The sequence below is a fragment of the Danio rerio genome, chromosome 11 (genome assembly GCF_052040795.2).
Source record: "Danio rerio strain M-AB ecotype USA chromosome 11, GRCz13ab, whole genome shotgun sequence".
Lineage (NCBI taxonomy): Eukaryota > Metazoa > Chordata > Actinopteri > Cypriniformes > Danionidae > Danio > Danio rerio.
The window spans coordinates 41,202,636-41,228,567 of record NC_141031.1 but is presented as its reverse complement, the minus strand read 5'-3'; the positions used below and the strand labels follow the sequence as shown (position 1 = coordinate 41,228,567).

The 25,932-nt window shown below is 34.0% G+C and overlaps 1 protein-coding gene, 1 long non-coding RNA gene and 1 other non-coding gene across 7 annotated transcripts in view; 2 read left to right on the top strand and 1 right to left on the bottom strand.

Moving 5' to 3' along the window:
• Window positions 1-25,932, top strand: part of LOC101882875 (uncharacterized) — a 287,867-nt gene that overhangs the window by 127,578 nt on the left and 134,357 nt on the right. The gene's annotated exons all lie outside the window — the stretch shown is intronic.
• The window catches only part of cdk18 (cyclin dependent kinase 18), a 160,788-nt gene that overhangs the window by 127,241 nt on the left and 7,615 nt on the right, over window positions 1-25,932 (bottom strand). The gene's annotated exons all lie outside the window — the stretch shown is intronic.
• Window positions 10,449-12,213, top strand: LOC147841875 (uncharacterized). Of its 2 annotated transcripts, XR_015502961.1 has the most exons (6): window positions 10,449-10,578; window positions 10,683-10,790; window positions 11,587-11,670; window positions 11,791-11,845; window positions 11,945-12,020; window positions 12,095-12,213. It is a non-coding gene; the product is annotated as an uncharacterized LOC147841875 (long non-coding RNA). The 2 variants fall into 2 exon arrangements; XR_015502960.1 differs by lacking the exon at window positions 10,449-10,578 and having other exon boundaries at window positions 10,654-10,790.

The window sequence follows — 25,932 nt, the reverse complement described above, 5'->3', positions numbered from 1 at the left end:
TCTTAAAAAAAGGCTAATTTTACAACTCTGAATTTCACCATTTCTGAATCTATTAAGCTATTTTCCAGGTCTGGCGTGAGCACGTTTAGCTTAGCATAGCATAGATCATTAAATCGGATTAGACCATTAGCATCTCAATACTCTCAAAGCATCTCTGTACTCTGGCTCGAATATATATGGTGTAGGATCTGCACCAAAGAAACTACCCACCATACACAGGACGTCAACATGACGTCAGATTGACGTACCCCAACATTGGGGGACATTTCATCTTGGGTGGAAATAAAAAATGGATGTAAAAAATAACTCTTATTTTATCTTTGCCATGATGACAGTAAATTATATTTTACTAAAACAATAATATTTTGTGCCACCTGGCTTGAGAAACCAGTTCTCAAAGACTTATTATTTGGGTAGTACACATATTCTGAATGCCTTCTGCAGAATTCAAATGAGCCATTTTAATCTAGATGAATCTTGATTAAAAAAAAATTCTATGCCCACCTATAATTAATAAATATATATAATTTTATTGTTATTATTTTTAATAACATTACCATTAATTAATGTTATCATTTAGGATACAGATCAATGTGAGCTATTTTTCACTGTTTAAAGATTTGACCCTCCTACACCTTGTTTTGGTGTCCTTCAGGGGGAATCAAGGGCTAATTAGGGGAGTCAGACCCCCCAACCCCCACCCACCCATAATTCGCACCCTGATTACATGGACTATATATGCACCTCATGTTCACACACACACACACACACACACACACACACACACACACACACACACACACACACACACACACACACACACACACACACATTGCTGAGTCTTGTTTCTGTTTAGATCATCATGTAAACATTATCCTTGTCTTGCCTTCCATGTTTTTGATCTTTGTTTTGTTTATCGTTCACTTTGTTTTGCCACCTGTCCTGACCATTTGCCTGTTTTTGACCACACTTTTTGGATTGTCTATATCAGAGATGTTCACAGTCATTCCAGAGGGCTGGTGTCCTGCAAAGTTTAGTTCCAACCACAATCAGGCACATCTAGGTTAGCTAGCTCTTACTAGGCTTTCTAGAAACATCCTTGCAAGTGTTTAGAGGCAAGTTTGAGCTAAAATCTGCTGGACACTGGCCCTCCAGGACCAAGTTTGGACACCAGTGGTCAAAATACAGTTTTGTACCTGTTTGACCGCTGCTTGCCAGACCATTCTTTTAAATAAACTGCATGTGGATCCTTATCTTCGTTGTTCCTGATCCGTATTTTCAGCCTGATCTCACGAGAAAACGTAAGTATTTTACGTTTTGCCAGTTTAGTGGCTAATTCGTACGAATTCGTACGGGTTCAGTCGTACGAAATGGTACGATTTTAAAAAGGAGGCGTGGCACCTGACCCCATCTCTAACCCCAACCGTCATTGGGGGATAAGCAAATCGTACTAAATTGTACGAATTAGATCGTACAAATTCATACGAATTAGCCACTAAATGAAAAAGTTACGAATTGCCGTGAGATTGTGTTGGTATTTTACAGGTAATTTTTGAGCAAGATGTTAAAGGTCTAATTAGATTTAATTATCTATGCTAAGCTAAAATTTCTCCAGCCAAACCCAAAGATCAGATGGATAGATTCAAAATGGTAAACTTTTAACTCGAGGAGAGTTGTAAAATGAGTCTATTTTCAAATAAGTGGAGTGTTTCTTAAAAAACAAACATAAAACCATTCAGCCCTAAAATTGTGGGCTTGATTTTTTTTTTTTTTTTTGCATAATAATGAAATCTAAAAGCCAGCAACAGCAACAGATAATGACATGTTTTACCTCCAGATTTGCCAATATTCTGCAGAATGAGTGAAAACAACAGCAATTTTGGAGCAGACGTGTAATTTAAATCAGTGAAAGCTAGAATAGCTAACTAGGAATGTTGGAAGCACATACTGCAGCCTTTCTGGTGTGAGTTTTGGGAAAGTCGTGAGGACGCGGTGGAAGTGGAACAAACAGGATCGGTCGTGGGTCCAGACAGATTAATGAGGAAAGAGTCGCTGGTCAGAGAAAGAAAAGGCTGTTTTACTTCACTACTGGCTTTGTAATGGATCATGATCTCTCACGGAGCTGAGGATACTGTAGTTTCTCTGTATTAAAAAAGTAATATTGTTTTGGTGGCTTCGTGCGTGGAAATATGGGGAAGAGAAAGTGATTGTTCACAGGTTACTGCATAATTTTCTCAGTTAAGTGTCTCTGTCACAGTTGTTTCTTCTAAAATTACTGCCGACATAAATCGGTGAGTCAATGATTCAGGTATAAAATTGAATGTGGATGGCACCATACAATGTTTGCTCTGCATATTTTATATTTTGATATTGTATGTGTTTTAACAGGTAAATGGACATTATGAGACCAATGTTGACATTAGATGTATCAAGTTCATATGTCATTAGAGATATAAAGCAGTAACATTATATATTTTCATTAAGCATTTTTATTTTTTGGAGCAATTTGGTGCTGATTATATAACTTCATTTTATTGTGTTAGACTTTTTCAGAGTTTAAAAGTATTTGCTGTTGTACATCATTTCTCAATTTATTAAATCACCTTTTTATCTTTTTATGTGTTACTACAGTATGTAAATCAATTTATTAATTGAAAATGTATTAATATGTAAATTATGTCATTTATTTTGTCTGTCTTTATTAGTCTGTATTAGTCTTGAAGAATAATATTTAAATTTTATATATTTATATAATTTATATCTATACAATATTATAATCTTCAGGTCTGTCTGGAGCACGTTTAGCTTAGCATAGTTCAATGAATCGGATTAGACCATTAGCATCTCACTCAAAAATTACCAAAGAGTTTTGATAATTTTACTATTTCTTAAATATATTTACTTTAATATTTAGTTAAACGTTTTATTTTATCTATTCATTTTTTAGTATCTTGTTTAATTTTGCTCTCTGTGTTAGTCTTGAAGAACATTATTTGCATTTTTAGTATCCTTATAATTTTCACAATATAATTTTTTTTGTAATATTTTACTTTTTAAACTTATTTCTTATTATTATTTTGTTAGCAATTGAGAAGGTTTTTTTTTTTTTGCTTTTACACTGGACCTTGTATTTTCATATTAAGTTTTTTTGTTTGATTTTTAGAAGAAATTATAATTTTTTTCTTTAATATTTACAGTATGTAATTTAATTCAATTTAATTTCGTATTTTTTTATTTTATTTCATTTTTGAAATTAGTTTTATTTTGTTTTATTTAAATTGCTCTTTCTTTTTTATTTTATTTTACTTTTTTATTTTATTTAAGGTTTATTTTATTTAAGGTTTATTTTATTTTATTTTATTTTAATTTTACTTTATTATTTATTTTATTTATTTTATTATTTAACATTTATTATTATTTTATTTTATTATATTTCATTTTATTTTACTGTATTATTTGCTTTAATATTGAGCCTGCTGTTGCTGTCTAGGATAAACAAGTGACAATATTGAAAAGTTGTCATTCGTGATTTGTCTTTCCCACGGGTGATTCCAAAGATCATTTTCTCATCTGTGCATCATATTCTGTACATTTACGACTGCCATATTTGTCCCCCGGTGCCATCTAATCTAATGTATTAAATTAGCCTACCTGTCCGTCAGAAGATTCATGTCCATCATCGCAAGATGGTCTGCAATAATCCTTTAATAGCTGCGTCAAGAACTAACCCAGATTTTCAATTCCAGCTGCAACCCAAAACCATATAAAAACAGGCCGAGCTCAGTCCTGCGGTCAGATTAGTTTCCGCCTCGGTGACAGCAGCACTCATTTAGATGCATGCTTCACTGCCGCTTTACAACTCGCAATATGCCAGCACAACGTTGCCCTTGTTTTTCAGAATGACATCCTACAAGCATTTACACTGGATTCCTCTCAGAAAACATTCTTCAGTTCCACCAAATTTATTTTGAGTTTTTATTTATTTATTTATTTATTTTTTGGGCCACAGCTTAACTAAAACATGGACACAATTTGGCATATTCATTCAGAAGTTGCTATTAAATTCATAAACAGTCAAAAAAAAAAAAAAAACAATTGAAGAAATGTTCTTAAATGAATATTTTTGTCAGGCTCTTGTAGATTCAGAAATGTGGTGATACATATGTTATTTTATTTACCTTTAAAGTGAAATAATTGAACATAAACATATGGTGGTTGTATAAAATATTATTTTTTGAAGAAGATTTCAGATGGCATTTAGAGGTTTTTGCATCTGAACTCTTCAATTGCAACTTTGATAGGTATTTTTATGTGGTTTGTGTTTTCAATTCACAGTGCTTTAGGAAAATATTTAATTTTAAACATTTACAGTCTACTTTGTATGGCCAATAATACACTATTTTAATTGATTTGTGTTTTTTATTTCCTTATGTTTCTGTTTGTTGACATTTATTTGGTGAGAAACTGCTAGTTACACTTTTAGTATTGTACATAGACTGATTACATTCACATAGAGTGGTTTTTATTAATGTTCATTTAACTAATATGTCTTAAATTCAAAATTAAATAGTTTGAACAGAGCTTTTCTTATGAAATTGTTATTGTTACTGCAACAAAATACTGTTGTTTTTAAAACACTTCAAAATTCTGAATGAATAAAAAAATCAAGCTACAAAATTCATACTGATAGTCTTCACTGTCAAAACAGTTTTATGTTGACAGTTATATGTGAGACTTGTACACTGTAAAAATATTTGCCATCTTAAAATTTGACATTTAGATAATTTAATGAAGACTCACTCTGAACAGATCGTTTAAAAAAGTGAGTTATTTACTGGAGACTCACTCTGAACGGAGCATTTGAATCTGTTTGAAAATGATTCAAGATGGGCCTGGAGCACTGCGAGCAGAGGGAGGAGGAGTGGGCGTGGCCAGGAGAACGGGAAAAAGAGGAGCTAAATAGTTTTAAAACAGAACATTACCTGTCTAACAGAAATGCTTCAGCCATGGTGTCAACCTTTCTCCAGCGTGCTAAAGTAACTCCGATATAGATTCAGGATTTTAAAAAGTTTAGATTCTGTATTTGTTTTTACCGCTGTAGCAGTCTTGTGTGCACAATTCAACGGCAGATCTGCATGAACGGCTGCAGATGTGCTTGTTGACAGACAGTTTGGGCTACTTTACTTTGGAATTATGGGAATTTTAGGCCCAACAATATTTAATTTGATGAACATTTTTTAGTTTTATGCCTTACCCAGAATATAAAAATACATAAAAACACATTTAGATCATTTACTTAAATTATTACTATTGGAATGTGAAGAGACTTTCAATCGGCACAACAAAAAATGATTCTGAAGACAATCACCTACTGCACATTTAAAGCTGACAAGTGCGTACCTCGTCTTAACTGATGATCAACACACACACACACATCTGTAAAATCAAAAAAATAAAAAATTACTCAAATGTTTCTTAAACCTTTAAAAGAAGTAACTTTATTTGTCTAACGTATTCTCAGCAGAGCTAAATATATTCTTTTAAGGAATCCCCTTTTTGTAACCTTTCGACATTTGGTTTAGAAGCCAGCCGCCATCTTGTCATTTTATTATCTGGAGCCGATGGCTGATTGAATACACTGTAACTGACCTCATACGGCGTCCCCATCCAACCCTGGTGGTTTACAAAATTGAGACGTCCCCCTCAAGATGGATGGCGATACCTCACGCACACATCGTCCCGATACAATATTCCTGCCTGTCAAGCTGAAAATCGCACGACTAAACTAAGACAAATGGCTTCCATGGACACGAAGACAGCTTAATATTCGGCAAAGCTGAAAATGACATGACAGGAAGGGCCATTTGTCACTGCCTTTGGCTTCTCGGCGCGTGTGGACATAGATAAAGATGCATATTACTTTGACTGGCACATTAGGCTGTCTTCTCGGGATAGGGGCAAGCCGTGAATGATGCATTAGTAATGTGGTTAGTGCCGGTGTCATATAATTTTCCTTCAATTTGCTCGTACGCTTTTCATTACTTGAGTAAACACTTGACGTGACTCCAAAACACATAAATCTGGGGGAAGGGGGTGATTGTATATTTTTAGAAAGCCTTCAGCAGTAAATGCCCGCCCTTCCCCCTCACATTACATGAAGCAATGAAGACGACCTTTTGTTTTTCGCTGTCTGCTATATGGCCAGCGCCAGAGATGTCGTTTCACTACAAGAAGCTCTTTCTTTGGTTATGTAGATGCACGAGTCAAACTCAATGTTGCTGAAACAATGGCTCCAGTGTTGGTCTTATTAAAAACATACACACACACAGAACACAGAACTGGAGACTATCAGCTCAACTTTTTAAGTATCAGTGGGGGACTAAGCACACAAATCAAACAACACTTAAGTAAAAGTACTGATATGTTAATGAAATATTGCTCCAGTATAAGTATGAAGTCCGTATTTTAAATATTACTTAAGCCAACGTGCAAAAGTGCTTGATTTTTAATATACTTAATAAAAGTACTTACTCTTGAATGTTTGTTTTGCAAGTAAGTTGGATAACTACACTGATAATTCACGTGAAACCACATTCACATGCTAATCAGTTTGTAAAATCATTGAATCATTTACTCGAGACTCATTCGGAATGGATTGTATGATTTGAATCATTCACTGAAGTGATCATTTGAAGCAGTGAGTTGTTTACTGGAGACTCACTCTGACTCAAATTATCTAAGTCTCCAGTAAACAACTCATTGACTCACATGATCTGTTCAGTGAGTTGTGTAATGGAGACTCACTTTAAACAGATTATTTGAATCAGTGAATTATTTACTGGAAACTCTCTCTGAATGGATCGCTTGATACAAATAATTTACTGAACTGATCATTTGAATCAATGAGTTGTTTACTGGAGGCTCACTCAGACTCAAATGATCTGTTCCGAGTGAGTCTCCAGTAAACAACTCATCGATTCACATGATCTGTTAAATGAGTTGTTTACTGGAGACTCACTCTGAATGGATACTTTGTTTTGAATCATTTACTGAATTGATCAGTTGAATCAGTGAGTTGTTTACTGGAGACTCACTCTGACTCAAATGATCTTAGTCTCCAGTAAACAACTCATTGACTCACATGATCTGTTAAATGAGTTGTTTACCTGAAACGGACTCTGACTCAAATGATCTGAGTCTCCAGTAAACAACTCATTGACATGATCTGTTCAGTGAGTTGTTTACTGGAGTGTCACTTTAAACAGTCTATTTGAATCAGTGAATCATTTACTAGAGCCTTACTCTGAATGGATCATTTGATATAAATAATTTACTGAACTGATCCTTCTAATCAGTAAGTTGTTTACTGAGACTCACTCTGAATGGATCATTTGATTTAAATAATTTACTGAATTGATCAGTTGAATTAGTGAGTTGTTTAACTCACATGATCTGTTAATTTGGTTGTGTACTAAAAAGTCACTCTAAACAGATTATTTAAATTTAGTGAATTATTTACTGGAGACTCACTCTGAACGAATCATTTGATTTGAATTATTTACTGAACTGATCATTTGAATCAGTTAGGTGTTTATTAAAGACTCACTCTGACTCAAGTGATCTAAGTCTCCAGTAAACAACTCATTGACTCACATGATATGTTAAATGAGTTGTTTACTGGAGACTCACTCTAAACAGATTATTTGAATCAGTGATCCTTTTACTATATACTCACTCTGAACGAATCATTTGATTTGAATCATTTACTGAACTGATCCTTTGAAACAGTAAGGTGTTTACTAAAGACTTAAGGTGCGTTCGACTTCATGCAGCGCTGCGCAGATCGATCGAAATCTGTCTTAAAGCGGTGCATTCTGGTTAGAAATCTTGTCCGGATTGATGCTGCGCCGACGCCACGTGACTGTCACATGTGGCATCAAAGTACCGCGACAGCGCTCCGAGATCAGACGGCAAACTCAGACCGTGCAGCTTCTGAAGAGCGACTGCAGGAGCTTTGATGACGACACCGATATTACACGATTGGCCAAGTTCACCACATGACAACAAACACGTGTATTTCGGGTTTATAATTGGACAAATTCCGATTCAAAAGTTTCAAAACAAACAATTCACTTTTTACACCCTCTCTATCCTGTACACATCTTGCTTATTAAAAGACTACAAATATTTTACTGCAGTATCATCTTTTGTTAAATAATCTGGTTATAAAGGTTAGCTTGTTTGCACAGGTTTATTTTTTAACTTTTTTATACAGACTATTTACTGCATTCATCTCCATGAACGATTTAAATGATATATTTTAGTGTATATTTTAGTGAATAACCTAAATATGAACTCAAATAAGTCTTACAGACTTGAAATAAGAAAATCATCATCATTGATCCTGCCACCCTAAAGCTCTCTTAACAAATTAAAGTAAATAACTATTTTATTAAATAATTATAAAATGGCTTTATTATTATAATATAAATATATATTTTATTTTCTGTCTAGCAGTTTATAGGCTACCTGCTCTTTCTGGGAAACTTCTACATCGCTCACTTGTTTTACCTTTTGTTCTTTTCAACACAATCTTTTTGGATTAAAATGCTTTTTTGAAAATTCATTCATCATCCAAAATAATGTCATTTATTAAGACCTAATCAAAACACCTTGTTTTGCTTTTTACATTGGAAATTTTTATATCTATAAATGTACATATATGTAAACCCTTTTTTAGCATATTCAAACAAGAAGTATTAGCCTAAAGATTGATGTTAACTCCTAGAATTTATGCTTATTGCTTTGTATTTAATAGACCTGTTCGTTTTTATGTTTATATTAACCTCTCATTTCCTCTTATTTCTCTCATGCATTTGTTATATATTTTATTCATAATTCTCTCTTATTGTTTAAAAAGGAACTACAGTTTGTAGAGACTGTATTCTGTTTTATTTGTAAATGTTTTGTTGTTATAAATAAAAATAACAAAAAAAAAATATGATGACGCCATGTGATCGGTCATCATGACTGCAGCAACTTTGAGTCCCGAAGTGTCCAGCTGTCCGTCTTGACGGCTCCGTTTTCAACTCCGCCCCGCCTGCGCTCGGCTAATCTCGTTGATCACCGGCTGCAGCTGAGCTTCATGTCGAACGCACCTTTACTCTGACTCAAATGAGTCTCCAGTAAACAACTCACTGACTCACGTGATCTGTTCAGTGAGTTGTTTACTGGAGACTCACTTTAAACAGATCAAATGAATCAGTGAATCATTTACTGGAGACTCACTCTGAATGGATCATTTAATATAAATCATTTAATGAATTGGTCAGTTGAATCAGTGATCAAATTACTGGAGACTCACTCTGAACATTTTGTTTGAATCAGTGAGTTGTGCACTTAAGATGCACTCTGACTCATATGATGCAAGTCTCCAGCAAACAACTCATTAACTCACATGATCTGTTCATTGGGTTGTGTACTGGAAACTCACTCTAAACCAATTATTCGAATTTAGTGATCCATTTACTGGATACTCACTCTGAACGAATCATTTGATTTAAATCATTTACTGAACAAATCCTTTGAACCAGTTAGGTGTTTACTAAAGACTCACTCTGACTCAGATGATCTGAGTCACCAATAAACAACTCATTGACATGATCTGTTCAGTGAGATGTTTACTGGAGACTCATTCTGACCATATTATTTGAATCAGTGATCAAATTACTGGAGACTCACCCTGAACGAGTTATTTGATTTGAATCATTTACTGAACTGATCCTTTGAAGCAGTAAGGTGTTTATTAAAGACTCACTCTGACTCAAATGATCTGAGTCTCCACACTCTCAGAAAAAAAGGTACAATGAGGGTACAATTTTGTTCCTAGAGGGAACAAAATATAAAATTGTACCTTTAAAGGTCCCATATTGGTCCTTAGGGTACAATTTTGTACCCAAATGGGCTATAAAGGTACAAATGTCCAGATTTAGGTTTGAAAGGTACATTTTTGTACCTTTTATAGCACATTTGGATACAAAATTGTACCGTTAAGGACCAATTTGGCACCTTTAAAGGTACAATTATATATTTTGTTTCCCTATAGGAACAAAATTGTACCCTCAGCTCATGAAAAGACCAAGACACTATATAACACTAATTTAAATGTATTAATACTAAACATTAATACTAAAATACATAATTTAAAAATATAATAAATAAATAAATTGATTGAATTAAATATTTTAATAATTAATTTTTTTATGTATTTAAATTAAATTTTTTCTCAAAAATGTTAATAATTAAATTTATAATGAATGTAATTTTAATCATTAAAAACGTAAATACTGGTTTTTGCTTACTGTTTAAGACCCTATAGTATACAGGATGTAGAATAAGAACCATGCAGAGTGACAGCCTCTTCATACAGGTGGTGTTGCTGTCTCTTTAAGAATTTGGCTTGTTGAGACGTTATAGTAGTGTTTGTTACCGAGGCGGTCCGTCGAGTATGCTGGCTGTTTACACAGAACTTCGCACGCTTTTCAAGGAAAAGTCTATTTTGGAGTCAACACTTTTCAGGTAAGAATGTATTAAATATATATTTTTAATCTCATTTTTACATGTGAAGCCGTGTTCTGTTGATTTTGTCTGACTCTCGGGTCTCGGCTTTCCCCCGCTTTAAGTGCTCCGGGCTGGCCTGCAGGATGGAGTTTGCTAATATGTCTGCAGCTTATTAAAGAAGTTAATACAATGTGATATCGAAGTCACCGAGGGACATAACGTTATAGACGGTAAGTACTATATGCTGTTAGTTTTCTCGGTATAAAAGTTCCCTTTATCGCCTACGTTACGTTTTTGCGCCTTATATCTTACGTTACGTTACTGCTTTATTAATAAGTGTTGCCACGGCGGAATATAATCGCAACCTAGATAGCAAAATACACTCGGGCCAGTTGCGGCGGCAGAAGCGAGCCGACGCTGCCGTATCCGTGCACCGGAATCGGGCCGTGACCCGTGAGTAATGTGCGGTGTGGCCCGGAGCTCGCGCGACTTAAGTCTTCATATACCTTGGTATAAAACCTTTTGTTATTAATACTGGAAATTTGTAATTATCGATAATGTTTTATATTTTGAGGCCATTTTTCTAGCCACGGTTGACCGCTGAAATGTAATTTTAGACGGTTATATAAGTTACACCGCCATTTTGTGAAGAAAAATCACAATTTTGTCACCGACAAAGCGACTGATTATGGCTAGTTACAAACGTGGCGTATATATCTTCGTTTCAGTGTCTAAGTTACATTAATGTTGAGGAGTGTCCACAAACTCTCATGTCCAGAATAGTTGGTGCTTTACTATCGTTTAACGTTATACTTATGTTAATGTAGAATTATTAACATACCATGTTGTATAAATCGACGTTTTAAGTTATACTTTGTTCTTTAATGTAATAATTTGTCTCATCTGTTCTGAAACTGGTACCTTGAGCTATTTTACCTATTTTATTAATATCTCAAAATAAATAAATAGTTATTGCTTTATCTTGTTGCTTTCCAGAAGTTTTTGAAGTTTCCAATTGTCTTTCAGGACAAGATTGAACAACAGAATGCAGCCTAACAGCATCAGACCAATGAAGGCATGTCATATGAAAGCATGGCTCAGTTACAAGATGTAAGTATGTCTCATTATCTATACCATGGTTTTAATGGCTTACATACTATTTTAAATTTGTAGGTTTTTACTTACAAACAACAATAAATGTACACCCACATGTTTAAAATTATTTTCTAGGTTTTCATCGAAAGATAAGAGATCAACTGAAGAATGCTATGGACCTGACTCTAAGGTACTCTTTCTAAACTTTCTTCACTTGATTAATATTATTAAATTCTAGCTTTGTATGGATTCCTTCATATTTGTTTGTATGCCACATCTTATGTTCCAGGAATTGATTTTACAGCAGCACTTCTCATATTGCCAGCCTTGTTAAGCGAGACACTTCAACATTTCATTGTGCTCAGGTGCGCATGTTGTTTTCTGTTTAGTATATGCTGTGATAAATGCATTTTATAATGCTTGATATTCTTTATATTAGGATGACGCAGTGGGTAGTGCTGTCACCTTACAGCAAGAAGGTCGCTGGTTCGAGCCTCGGCTGGGTCAGTTGGCATTTGTGTGAGGAGTTTGCATATTTTTCCAGTGTTCGTGAGGGTTTCCTCCAAGTGCTCCGGTTTCCCCACAAGTCCAAAGACATGCTATAGCTGAATTTGGTAAGCTTATTTGTCTGTAGTGTATAAATGTGTGTGTGAATAAGTGTGTCTGGATGTTTTGTAATACTGGGTTGCAGCTTGAAGGGCATCTGCTGCATAAAACATATGCTGGATAAGTTGGTGGTTCATTCCCCTGTGGCAACCCCAGATTAATAAAGGGACTGAGCCGAAAAGAAATTGAATGAATGAATGAAATTTATATTAGTCTTTTAATCTGTGATACTTTTTTTTCTTAAATCAGTGAATATTAATTATTTTACTTTCTATGCATGTTAATTTTCTCTTCATCAGTGATAGAGTGACTGATATTAATGTAATTATTGCTTTGTCATTTACATTGAACCATCTTTACCACATCCAACAGTTCAAGTACAGGAGGAGGCCACCGACTGGACAACTGTGTTAACAAGACGAGTCACGGCAGTCTTCAGAGTTGATGGGATTGCGATTAGCCGGGCTAATGATGTGGACGAATATACATTTTTGACATATCCATCTTATTAGAAGATCACCTTGATGTTTCTGCAGTGGAATGTTTTGAATGAACGGTGGACAGTGACAAGCCTCGATCTGATCCAGTTACCAGAGTGATCAACCTTGTTTTTTGTTTCTCTACATGCTCTTGGGATAATCACAATCATCAAGTTAATCCAGCACACTGCTATCATTCATGCATAAAGCAAATTTTTAAATAACTTGTGGTCCTGATGACTATCAAAGAACATTTTCCAGATATGAGTGCTTTACATGTCATGTTTATCAAAAGCTTAAACACATATTGTGTTACAACAAATTACAACTCCACTTGAGGATGATGAGGAGTAATCTACTGATGTTGAAGAAGAGGCTACTGATGTATTTGATTTTCTGCACTGTTGAAGCAATTTATAGAGAAAGTTTGCCTTCATTTTGAAATACAGAGAAAATTTTGATGACAAATTATTTATTATGACCGAGTATTCTGACTAAAGACAAATACTTTGGACTTTATAAAGTGCAGTACTTGATGTAGCCTGTGTAATGTTTTATAAATCTTAAACAGTATTTTTGTGGTCTTTGTATAAAGTGTAAATTATTTAGTTTTTATTTTTTAACTAAATTGTTCTTTTTACTGTTTTACATGTCTGCTTTATACTTGCTGTGTAATTTTATTTCTTAACACATTCAGTTGTGAGTTGTAATGAAATATTTCTACATTAATAAATAAAAATGGACATCTGTGAACCAAAATATTTTATTTATTTATTTGTGCATGCAGTCACCAAAGGATCAAAATGCCTGGGTCAGTACCCTGAAAATACTACATAATATAAAAAGGTACATTTTTGTACCTTCAGTGTCTAGGGTACAAAATTGTCCCTTAAAGGGTACAAATGTAGAAGGTACAATTTTGTACCTTTAAATAGAGGTACAAATTTGTACCCTTAAGGGTACCACCCCAGTGACGGGCCATTTGTACCCTAAAAGGTACAATTTTGTACCTTTTTTTCTGAGAGTGCAATAAACAACTCATTGACACACATGATCTGTTCAGTGAGTTGTTTGCTGGAGACTCACTCTGAACAGATTATTTGAATCAGTGATCCATTTACTGGAGACTCACTCTGAACGAATCATTTGATTTGAATCATTTACTGAACTGATCTTTTGAATCAGTAAGGTGTTTACTAAGAGGTGTGTTCAACTTCATGCAGCACTGCGCAGATCGATTGAAATCTGTTTTAAAGCAGTGCATGCCGGTTAGAAATATAGTCCGGATTGATGCTGCGTGGACGTTACGTGACTGTCACATGAGGCATCAAAGTACTGCAACAGTGCTCCGAGATCAGACGACTGATTCAGCTGGTGCAGCATCTGAGGAGTGACTGCAAGAGCTGCGATGACGACACCGATATTATACGATTGGCTAAGTTCAACGCATGACAACAACCACGTGTGTTTTCCGTTTATTATTGGACAAATTCCGTCCCACAAATTTCAAAACAAGCAGTTATCTTTTTATGCCATCTCCATTTTGTACACATCATGCATATTGTCAAGATCACCAGCAGTCTAACAGCCACATTCACTTACACAAATCAGTGAGTTGTTACCACAGCAGAATGAACCACCAACTTATCCAGCATATTTTTTACACTGCGGCGTTTTCAGCTGTGTTATTGTTAGTTTTATTATGTTATAGTTGTGTTGTGGTTCGCTTGTCTGTCTCACAGTTACATGAACTGAAAACATGGTCATTTTCTTGCTGTTTAGATGTGTTGAGTTTGTTCACTCCTGCTGTGACGATTGATAGCAAGCTCACAGTGTTGTCAAAATCTTTAGCGATCCAACATTTCACACAGAAGGTCAATATGTTGCCCTTTTTTATGGGCAAAACTGGATTGGCTTGAAATGTCGAGTGACATTCATGCGAAGACCTTCCTTTATTTACTGCAAACAACAGGCTTACTACTGTAAACAGTACTGGGAATGAGATGATAATGTAATGTGATTTTGCTGAGCTACAGTATACGTACTGCAAGCATTTTTAACAGATCTGTTTTTCACTGCATTATTTTTATTGGTCACTTTTTCATTGTTGAAGTCAACTGTTAGAAATGCTTAATGACAATTTGTTTTGACTACATTGATGACAGAATGTAGATATTTGCTCAGATATTTTTGTCTTGTGATTAAGTTTGAGAAATGTGTATATGGAGATAAATTTTATACAAATTTAATGAGAAACCTTTATATTGTACAGTTTATATTGAGATCAGTATAATTTGCAGACTTTTAAACTCTTAGAGATGTTATTTTTAGTATTAAATTTTCATGTTTTGAAGCAAGCTGTATTATATTATATTGTATTATATTATATTATATTATATTATATTATATTATATTATATTATATATTTTATTTTATTTTATTTTATTTTATTATATTATATTACATTACATTATTTTTTATTATATTATATTATATTATATTATATTATATTATATTATATTATATTATATTATAATATATTATATTATATTGTATTGTATTGTATTGTATTATATTATATTATATTATATTATATTATATTATATTATGTTACATTATATTATATTATATTATATTATATTATATTATATTTTATTATATTATATTATATTATATTATATTATGTTATATTATATTATATTATGTTATATTATATTATGTTATATTATATTATATTATATTATAATATATTACATTATATTATATTTTATTACAGTATATTATATTATATTGTATTATATTATATTATATTATGTTATATTATATTATATTATGTTACATTATATTATATTTTATTAGGGTATATTATATTATATTATATTATATTATATTATATTATATTATATTATATTCATTCATTCATTTTATGGTCGGCTTAGTCCCTTTATTGATCCGGGGTCGCCAAAGCAGAATGAACTGCCAACTTATCCAGCAAGTTTTTACGCATCGGATGCCCTTCCAGCCGCAACCCATCTCCGGGAAACATCCACATACACATTGACACACACACTCATACACTACGGACAATTTAGCCTACCCAATTCACCTGTACCACATGTCTTTGGACTGTGGGGGAAGGCAGGGAGAACATGCAAACTCCACTCAGAAACGCCAACTGAGCCAAGGTTCGAACCAGCGACCTTAATGCTGTGAGGCAACAGCACTACCTACTGCCCCACTGCCTCGCCCTATATTATATTACATTACATTATATTATATTATATTATATTATATTATATTATATTATATTATATTATATTATATTATATTACTCATTCATTTTCTTTTCGGCTTAGTCCCCTTATTAATCTGGGGTTGCTGCAGCAAACTGAAACAGAATCAGACAGAATGTAACAGAATCTGCGGACATTAATTGCTATTTCTGCACAAACTTTTGAAAACAATCTGTGGATTGATTTTGGGAGTATGGCCAGGGTGCGAATTATTCATTGACTATCGGGGGGTTGACATCTTTATTAATGTTAGTATCTAATTTGACTTTAATATATATATATATATATATATATATATATATATATATATATATAGAAGCAAACACCTATTTTATAAGAATCTTGTAAATGCTTATGTTGTCTATTGGTGTGTTAGATGCGCCTGTTTCAGACTGTTGAATGACTTTTTTTTCTCGCAGACTGATTGGTGTGATTATGCATTCACAGTGGTTTAACTCATAGGGGTGGTCAAATGTATATTTATATTATTTATTATTTAATTATTAACATTGTTATTTAAAATACAGACCAGAGTAAACTATCTCACCAATAAATGGTTGACCCCCCCCATACATTTTGTTTTGATGTCTTTCAGGGGATCAAGCGTTATTAGGGGGGTCAATCCCCCCACAAACCCTCCTGTAGATCTCATGTGGGCCTATGACTTTATAACTTTATTAAAGAAGAAATATACAATAATTTTATGATCAGTTTAAATTTTCATTAAAACCTCTTTTGATTGCAGATTTGATTTTATGACTATTCTAATATTGATAATTACTGAGATCTAAAACACTGGAGGCGACAATGTTGTCTCACAGCAAAAAGGTTGCTGACTCAAGTCCTAGCCAGTTGGCATTTCTGTGTGGAGTTTGCATGTTCTCCCCGTGTTGGTATGGGTTTTCTGGTTTAAAGACATGCAGTATAGGTGAATTGAATAAACTAAATTGGTCGCCGCGTTTATATGTGTGTGAATGTAAGAGTGTATGGGTGTTTCCCGGTACTGGGTTGCGGCTGGAAGGGCATTCGCTGCATATAACATATGCCAGAATAGTTGGCGATTCATTCCGCTGTGGCTTAGTCTCTGAAATACAGACTAGGCCTGAGAAAAATGAATGAAACACCGGAGAAATCTTTAAGATTATTACTCTACAAATATTTGGACAAAGATTTAGACAGAATCTCTGTTTAATGTCCATTGTAGTGTATTTCCTTCAATTGCAATTTTTATTTACTGTCACTGTTGCTTTCTATTTATTATATTTACAAATGGAAATCAGTGTTTTCACACAGTGTAAACAATGTGTCAGTATTCCGTCTTAGCAACTGCACATAAAACAGAGCCATCCTAGTACTGTAAATCACACAGCCACAAATGGAAATGAGTTCTCAGTACTGGATTTAACACGACGTTATGTTCCGTGTTGAAGAAACCAGTCCCATGCTGGTTCACTAGCGGCAAAACAGAACTTATGACCCCCAACAAGAGATGATTTATAGAAATAAAAGTGTGTTGACAGACTAACAACCTCTGGAGCTGCTGGGTGACTAGCTTTGTTTGCACTGCGGGTGGCACATCTTCACAATGATGTTCGCTGAGATAAAACTGACCTCAGAACAGTGTGTTTTTTTCGTTAATGTGCTCAAATGAAAGGATCGTACCATGGAGGTTGTTCTCAAATGACAACAAACAGACACATGCAACATATAAGGGACTTTACAGTGACTAACATGTAGTGCTTTTCTAATATTACAGGTTTTATGAGTCAAGCCGACTGAGTCATCGCATAATCCACAGGTCATTTTAAATAACTTCACCACCTTCAGACACAGAGCAATCTTTACTGAAATCAAATATGTGAAATTAAAGGGGGAGATCTTTATAGAAGTTCTATATCTAGATGTGGGATATTGATATTTGTAGCTTGTAGCAGGTTATTAATGTATATTTTGTCAAAATGCCAAATGTTCAAATTATCAAGGATCATATCTGAAAAGCAGTTTATATATTAAAGAATAGCACAACTGTAATAACAACTAACTATACAGATGGCAGTTTTTTTTTTCATCAATTATGCTTATTAAAAAAATATATATATATGTGTTTAATGGCTACACACTCACCGGCCACTTTATTAGGTACACCTAACTAGTATCGGGTTGGATCCCCTTTTGCTATCAGAGCTGCCTTAACCCTTCGTGACATAGATTCAGCAAGGTACTGGAAATATTCATCAGAGATTTTGGACCATATTGACATGATAGAATTACATAGTTGTTGCAGATTTGATTTGAACCTCCCGTTCCACCACATCCCAAAGGTGCTCTATTGGATTGAGGTCTGGTGACTGTGGAGGCCTTTTTAGTACAGTTAACTCCTGTTCAAGAAACCAGTCTGAGATGATTCGCGCTTTAACACGGTGTGTTATTCTGTCAAACCGAGACTCGTCATACCAGGCAACATTTTTCCAATCTTCTATTGTCCAATGTTGGTGAGCCTATATGAATTGTAGCCTCAGTTTTCTGTTCTTAGCTGACATGAGTGACACCCGGTGTGGTCTTCTGCTGCTGTAGCCCATCCACCTCACGGTTGGACGGGTTGTGTGTTCAGAGATGCTCTTCTGCATACCTCGGTTGTAATGAGTGGTTATTTGAGTTATTGTTGCCTTTCTATCAGCTCGAACCAGACTGGCCATTCTCCTTTGACCTCTGACATGAAGAAAACATTTGCACCCACAAAACTGCCGCTCACTGGATATTTTCTTTTTCAGACCATGGTAAACCCTAGAGATGGTTGTGTGTGAAAATCCCAGTAAATCAGCAGTTTCTGAAATACTCAGACCAGCCCGTCTGACACCAACAACCATGCCACATTCAAAGTCACTTAAATCCCCTTTCCTCCCCATTCTGATGCTCGGTTTGAACTGCAGCAGATCGTCTTGACCATGTCTACATGCCTAAATGCATTAAGTTACTGCCATGTGATTGGCTGTATAGAAATGTGTTAACGAGCAGCCTGCTTTCTAAAGACCTTAAAGATTATGTTGTAGAAAGGCAGAGGTTAGGAGAAAGCTAAAACATTTAAAAGGCTGGAAAAGTTATTTGGAATGGGATTTGACTGTCAGTCTGTATGACAAATAAAGTCATTATTTCAAAGACGGTATGATGATTTTTCTATAGGCACTATATGTATGTGCATTGAAAACTACTTGTGATACCCAGAATTCCACCAGAGATTTTCTCCAGAAAATAGATTTTCAGCTTTGTTCACTCTAATAAAGAACTTCAGATAATGCACTCTAAAAAACATAAATTAAATGTTAAAAAATACGTAAAACACGTTAAAATTAAGACCTAAATGTAATTGAATCAAATAAAAATGTCTAACCATCTCAACTTACATTAATCAAACTCACTAGAAATATCAAGTTAAACAGTATTACTAAATGAATTTAGTCATGTCATGATTATAAATGTTTAATGACTTACTTGAATGTCTTATGAACATCCCTTCAAGTAAAGTTTTACCATGTTTTTTTTTTTTTGTCGCAGAGGTATATTTTGAGTAGTTTGAGTTTCCCGCTGTTGTGTTGCTGAGGCGTTTGTGTTTTCAGGCTGTTTTTGCAATTTTTTTCAAGTTTTTGTACAAACATCAGTGTTGAAAGATGACTAAAATGCTGTATTCATCATGCCAGGCCAATAGTAACTGTAGATGGCACTGTGAAGTAGTGTTTTCACTGCTATTTACTTAGTGTAATCTCAGTTACAGGGACAAAAGTCATGTCGATCAGCTGATTTGTCTTTAAGCTGACATACAAGCGATCCACTGATGAATCACGGCTTTAAAACGCTCCAGTGTCCCTTTATCTGTGGTTACACTCAGTAAACAGCAGTGAGTTCAGTGAACTGATGACCTTCACTTCATTTAGCCAATCACAGTCATTTCTGATGAGCACGTGAACACAATGGTAAATCAGCGGTGTTTAAGAATGTGCTCAACAGTGCTCAAATGTTAGCGGGAAATGGACATTTTTAAAATATCAGAATCGATTGGTACCAGTATTGTGGCAACACTACTGTGTAGTGAAATACTGTGTATATACTGTCCTGTAGTGCAGGGTTTCTCAACCACGATCCTGGAGGACCACCAGCTCTGCACGTTTTCCCTAACCAAACACACCTGAATAAGATCATCAGTTCATTAGCAAACACTTGTAATGGGTGTGACAGACAGACAGACAGACATCCAAAACATGCAGAGTTAGTGGTCCTCAAGGAGCATGGTTGACAAATACTGCTGTAGTGCACCATTGTTTTTGTTTTGTTTTGGGTTTAAAAAAAAAAAAAATAATTAATACACTCTCAGAAATAAAGGTACAAGAGCTGTCACTGGGGTTGTACCTTTTTGAAAGGTACATATTTGAACTTAAAGGGCATATATTGGTACCTCAAAGGTATTTTAGTACCAAAAAAAATTAAGAGGTACTCTTTTGTACTTCATATACTAATATGTACCCTTTATGTATTAATAAGGACCCTAATATGTACCTTTCAAAAAAGTACCACCCCAGTGACAGCTCTTGTACCTTTATTTCTGAGAGTTTACTCTAGTTACTTTTACAAATAATAAATATATGTCATTTTCAAAAAGATACTCTCTGAAACCCAATTTTAAACGTTTGCATTTTCAGGACCTTTTTTTTTTTTTTTTGGTTACAATTAATCAGTGTCATTAAACTTCCCCTTTTTACTGTAAACCTTTATACATCACATCATTTCTTTTAAACTTTTGTGAAATTAACTATAATAACATTTGTTCTTTCATAAAGCATCAGACATGCTAAGTATATAATATACAGTGTTCAGCATAATTAAGCACACCCCATATTGAAAATGATTATTTATTATCAATTTCTCAGTGAATTTAGGCAATGCATTTGGTCCATTTAAACAAAACTAATTTACTAAACAGATATATTCATTAAAATAATATTTTAGTCACCAAACATATTTAGAAATTGAAAGATAATACAATTATAATCAAGCAAAATATTGCAAAAATAAATTAAAAATTATATCAAATATAAATATCAATATCAAAATTTCAAAATTTTTCATTTTTTTTTTGTTTTGTTTTGCTTCTCTTGATTTTTCTTGTTTTTAAATTTATATTTAATATTTTTCTTTAACATAAATTTGGCTGTACTAGTTTTTGGACTTATTTTGTTAGATAAGCTCCAGATTTGGTGTATTTGTACGCTTGGTGTAATGTATTTGAATTAATATAATATTGTATAGCTTCCTATTAAAGAATTTGCATTTAAAATATAGATTTGTGAGGGGTGTACATACTGTATCTATGCTGAGCACTGTATAACCCTATATACTGTATACACAAAGTACACAATAAATGACCTTTGTGCAAAGCAATTAAATTACTACTGAACTGAAAACCTTTATCGCCTTGTGCCATATGCTGTGTTATAAATAGCTGTAGCAGTAATAGGTCAAATTATGACTTTAATTATTTGTCTAGTTAGCACTTCATTAATCGCTTACAGATTTGTAGTCATGTCATTAGAGCTCTGAAACCACTCCTGATCAATGAGCACTCAGTCCTATAAGTTATTTCTAGTAAATCCATCAGTGCCCTATCGAGACCTTAAACAGCGTAATTAGTCTGTGCAGATCAATAGTGTCTCTTTGGGACAGTTCAGGGTGAAGGTTATAAAGTCAGGAGAGATTTAAAGGGGGTCTATTCTGATCCTTTTTACAAGATGCAAAATAATTCTCTGATGTCCCTAGAGTGTGTATTTGAGGTTTCAGCTCAAAGTACACCACAAATAATTGTTTATAACTGCCTCTGTTAGGATTTGAGTCAAACTGTGCTGTTTCGGTGGCTTCTGTTTTAAATTCAAATGAGATTGTGCTCTTTTTAAAGAGAGGGTGGAGCTACAAACATCAGCATTGCGTCAGATTCAAAACAGGACAAATGTTATCTGTGTGAAAAACTTAAAATGGTAAAAGAAGTGTTTCAGAAGAAGGCAGTCTATGGACATCGTCACATGCTGCCACAAAATTATAGTGACTATTACGGATGTAACGGTATTGTAAATACCGTCATACCGCAATATTAATTTTTTTCGATATTACCGTAGTCGCATGACTCGGTAAAACTATAGGTCTTCTGAGAAAATCTGCTCAGGCGAATGAAGCGAATGGGAGGTACCGGAAACTACAATTCCCATCAGTCCAGGCTTGACCATAATCCCTTGCGGTCTGTCGTCGCTACAGATCCAGTAATGCGGAAATGGAGTGTGCTGCCAGAAGCGGGGATGAAAAAGCGCTGGAAAACCCTAAAGCGGGTGTTGTCGCCGCGCGCGTACTGAATAGCGGTGTTGTCGCGCAAGTTCTTATCAGCTGTGTTGTCGGGCGCGTTCTAATCAGCTGTGTTGTCGCGCGAGTTCTTATCAGCTGTGTTGTCGCGCGAGTTCTTATCAGCTGTGTTGTCGCGTGCGTTCTTATCAGCTGTGTTGTCGCGCGCGTTCTAATCAGCTGTGTTGTCGCGCGCGTTCTAATCAGCTGTGTTGTCGCGCGCATACTGTAAAGCGGGGACGGAGGGTATGTCGCGTAGCGGGGGCACTTTTGATCATTTTGGAAGGGAACTTTCTATCCAAGACTAAAAAGGGCATGTGCACTGCACGGGTTGAGCCCTGTGTGTGCACGTGCCTGCAAGTTGGGGAATACGACTAATAATCAGTCATGGGGACTGCAGAAACACAGCACACTGTTCAGATTGGAGCAGACATGAGATCTCTATCTCACTCATGGTTTGTCCTCTCAAGTGGGGAAAAGACAATGCACAACGTTACCCACTGCTGTCAACCTGGGCCAAGTCATATCTCTCTTGTCCCAGAAACCTCAGTCCCAAATGAGAGGGTTTTTTTCTGTTGCAGGGGACATTGTAAATACCCAGAGATACCAGCTTTTACCAGATTATATTTATATGATAATTTTCCTTTAAACCCATCTCTATCTAAGTGAGTGAGTGATTAAATGTTGAATGTGATGAGTTTTCAACAATACTAAATTGAAACTTTATTTTTTTTTACATGGTTTAATATTTTTATGTTATTAAAATTGAAGTTCCTGTTTCAAAGCTTACATATAGATGACTAATTTGTATGTCATTGACACTTTTTTGGAGTATTTTCATAAGTTTTGTTTTTTCCTGTAAATGATTCAATAAATACCGTACCGTGACATAGGTATTACCGTACTGTGAAATTCTGATACAGTTACATCCCTAGTGACTATGCAGGTGTAATATGAGCTCTGCTACCAAAGGAGGAGGCGGAGCCACGAGGTCAAAGCAAACACTTATTACTCAGACAGAATTAAACCAAATAATATCCAGATATATAGTTGAGGACATGCTGCCATTGTCTCTCACATTGTCCCTCAACAACATTAAAATAGTGTAGATTAGTTTACAATGTTTTATATTTATTTTATAATCATTTGACTAATTCAATTTTTTTAAAGTAACGTAATGGTTACTTTTCCTGGTAATTAGTTACTTTTATAATGAAGTAACTTAGTTACTAGCTTAATTATTTTTTCTGAGAAGTACAGTAGCTATATCAATAACTAATTACTCTTTAAAAGGAACCTGTCCAACACTGTTTCTGATTACTTTGTATTTCAAAGTATAGACTCAAAATGCTGTTTAGCTGTGCTTGGTGAACTCAAAAATAAAACGTAGGCTGTGTGAAACAACATTAAAGCAAGAAAAAAAACTTTTAAACTCAGTATATAATTTGCACTCCAATTGTACTCCTACAAGAGTGTGTGTCTCAGTGTTAATGTAATTAGCTGGGTCTTAATTACTCATTAATTCAATTGCACATTAAGTTAAGTACTTAAGCTTACATTTCAAGTCAACATGCAGTTTACGTTGAATTAAGCAGGGGAGAGGTGTGAGGATGTGTGCCATATGGTGCAAATATGCAGATTGGTAACAATTACGCTTTCTGTTATTTACATTTGATGATTATGATTCATTTACTTTTTTGGCAGTCATGTAGCATTAACTTTTGGTGGTTTGCAGACCTAAACTTCCTAATAATTAGTGTTTGAGTTCCTTCTAGTGGGGTTTTTAAGCATCAAAACAGTAAAGCAGAGTTTTAAAGTGTTTCATATATTAGAATGTGTCAAATTCAATGATTCAGAGCAAAGTTATGTACTATTGTCAAGACACCCAGTGAAATGCCTTTCAGTATAACAAGAATTCATATAACAAAAGATATTCTCAGGGATACTCAGAACTAGAATTCTGGTATTAGATATTACTATTTTAAGGGTCACATTGCAGCCCCAAGAGTATTAATTCATTGTAATTTTTCCACTGTCCCTTTACTCACTTTTTAACGAAGGTTTAATCATTTTTAATAAATTTTAGTAAAAAGGATTTAGGATTTTAGTAAAAAGGTCTAGGTTTGTGTTTCATTAAAATGGCAACAATAATAAATAAAAATAAATCAAATAATAAAAATATAGAATAAAAATAATAATATTATAATTCTATAAAAAAATAATCGTTATTATTTTTACTGCTGTCATTATTGTAATGTAATGTAATGTAATGTAATGTGTATTTATATAGTGCTTTTATGGCCATACACTCATTATTTATTATGCGCATAGTCTTCAGTGTTTGGACTTTCAGCAGTGAAAATTAAACCACACTGAACCACACTGAACCTCAACTCTGAAAACTGGACTAACACAGTTTTAGTTTACTAGAACTTCTATATTAAGCTGCTTTAACACAATCTATATTAGAAAGGTGCTATAGAAATAAAGATGAATTGAACTGAATTGAAAATATTATTCATTCTTTCATTTACTTTTCTTCTTAGTTCCCGATTTATTAGGGGGTGCCAAAGCAGAAATAATATTAATAATAATAATAATAATAATAATGATAATAATAATAATAATAATAATAATAATAATTATTATTATTATTATTATTATTATTTTATCATTGACAATTCGTCAAAATGTTGATATGATATGGATATAGATACATATACCGTTTAAACAACCAACATATTTTTTTTTATAACTTGTGAATTGTGAGCTATGGACAGTTTTATTTTTTATATCCACAATGCTAAGTTAATTTATTACTTAACCAAGGTTTCTTCACTTTAAAAAATACTGCGTTCACACAATTCCTTTATGTTGTCCCAACAGAAATTGATTATGTTTACGCTTAATAATTTTTTTTTTTTACAAGAGTTTTCAACAACTCATTTTAAATAAGCAGTTTAAACAAGCAGCCAAAGAGTGTTGCTTCAATTTTTCATGCTTAATTTTATCAGCGATCTAAAATCTGAAACACAATTGGGGATTTTTTTGAGACAACCTAATTGTTTTGTTCTTTCCAACAAATTAACTTAATTTGTGTTGGGACAACATTCATTCATTTGTTGCAGCGTATTAAAACTTCTAACAGTTTTTGACATGCACAAGTTGTGTAGGTTCATTCTTCAGAATTCTAATGATTAGCAATTCCATGCAAATGTTAACCTCGCCATGAAAAAAATTAAGTTTTTACTAAAATATCAAAACCTTTCCGACGTTTTCTGTATAAGCAAGTGTTTTGCAGTACTTTAAAGTACTCCAAATTGTTTTTGTCAATGATTTCAAACAATATGTTCATTTATAAGTCACACAAGTGCCAATTTCACATCTGTCACATCCATAACCAAAGCTTTTTCCTCATAAATGCAAAACTGTAAAATAAAATCAAGAACAGAACTCTTTTGATTAGCATTTTTTTCATGTTGTTTATTTTTCTTTTTTAAAATCTAAAGAATTTTTACAGATTG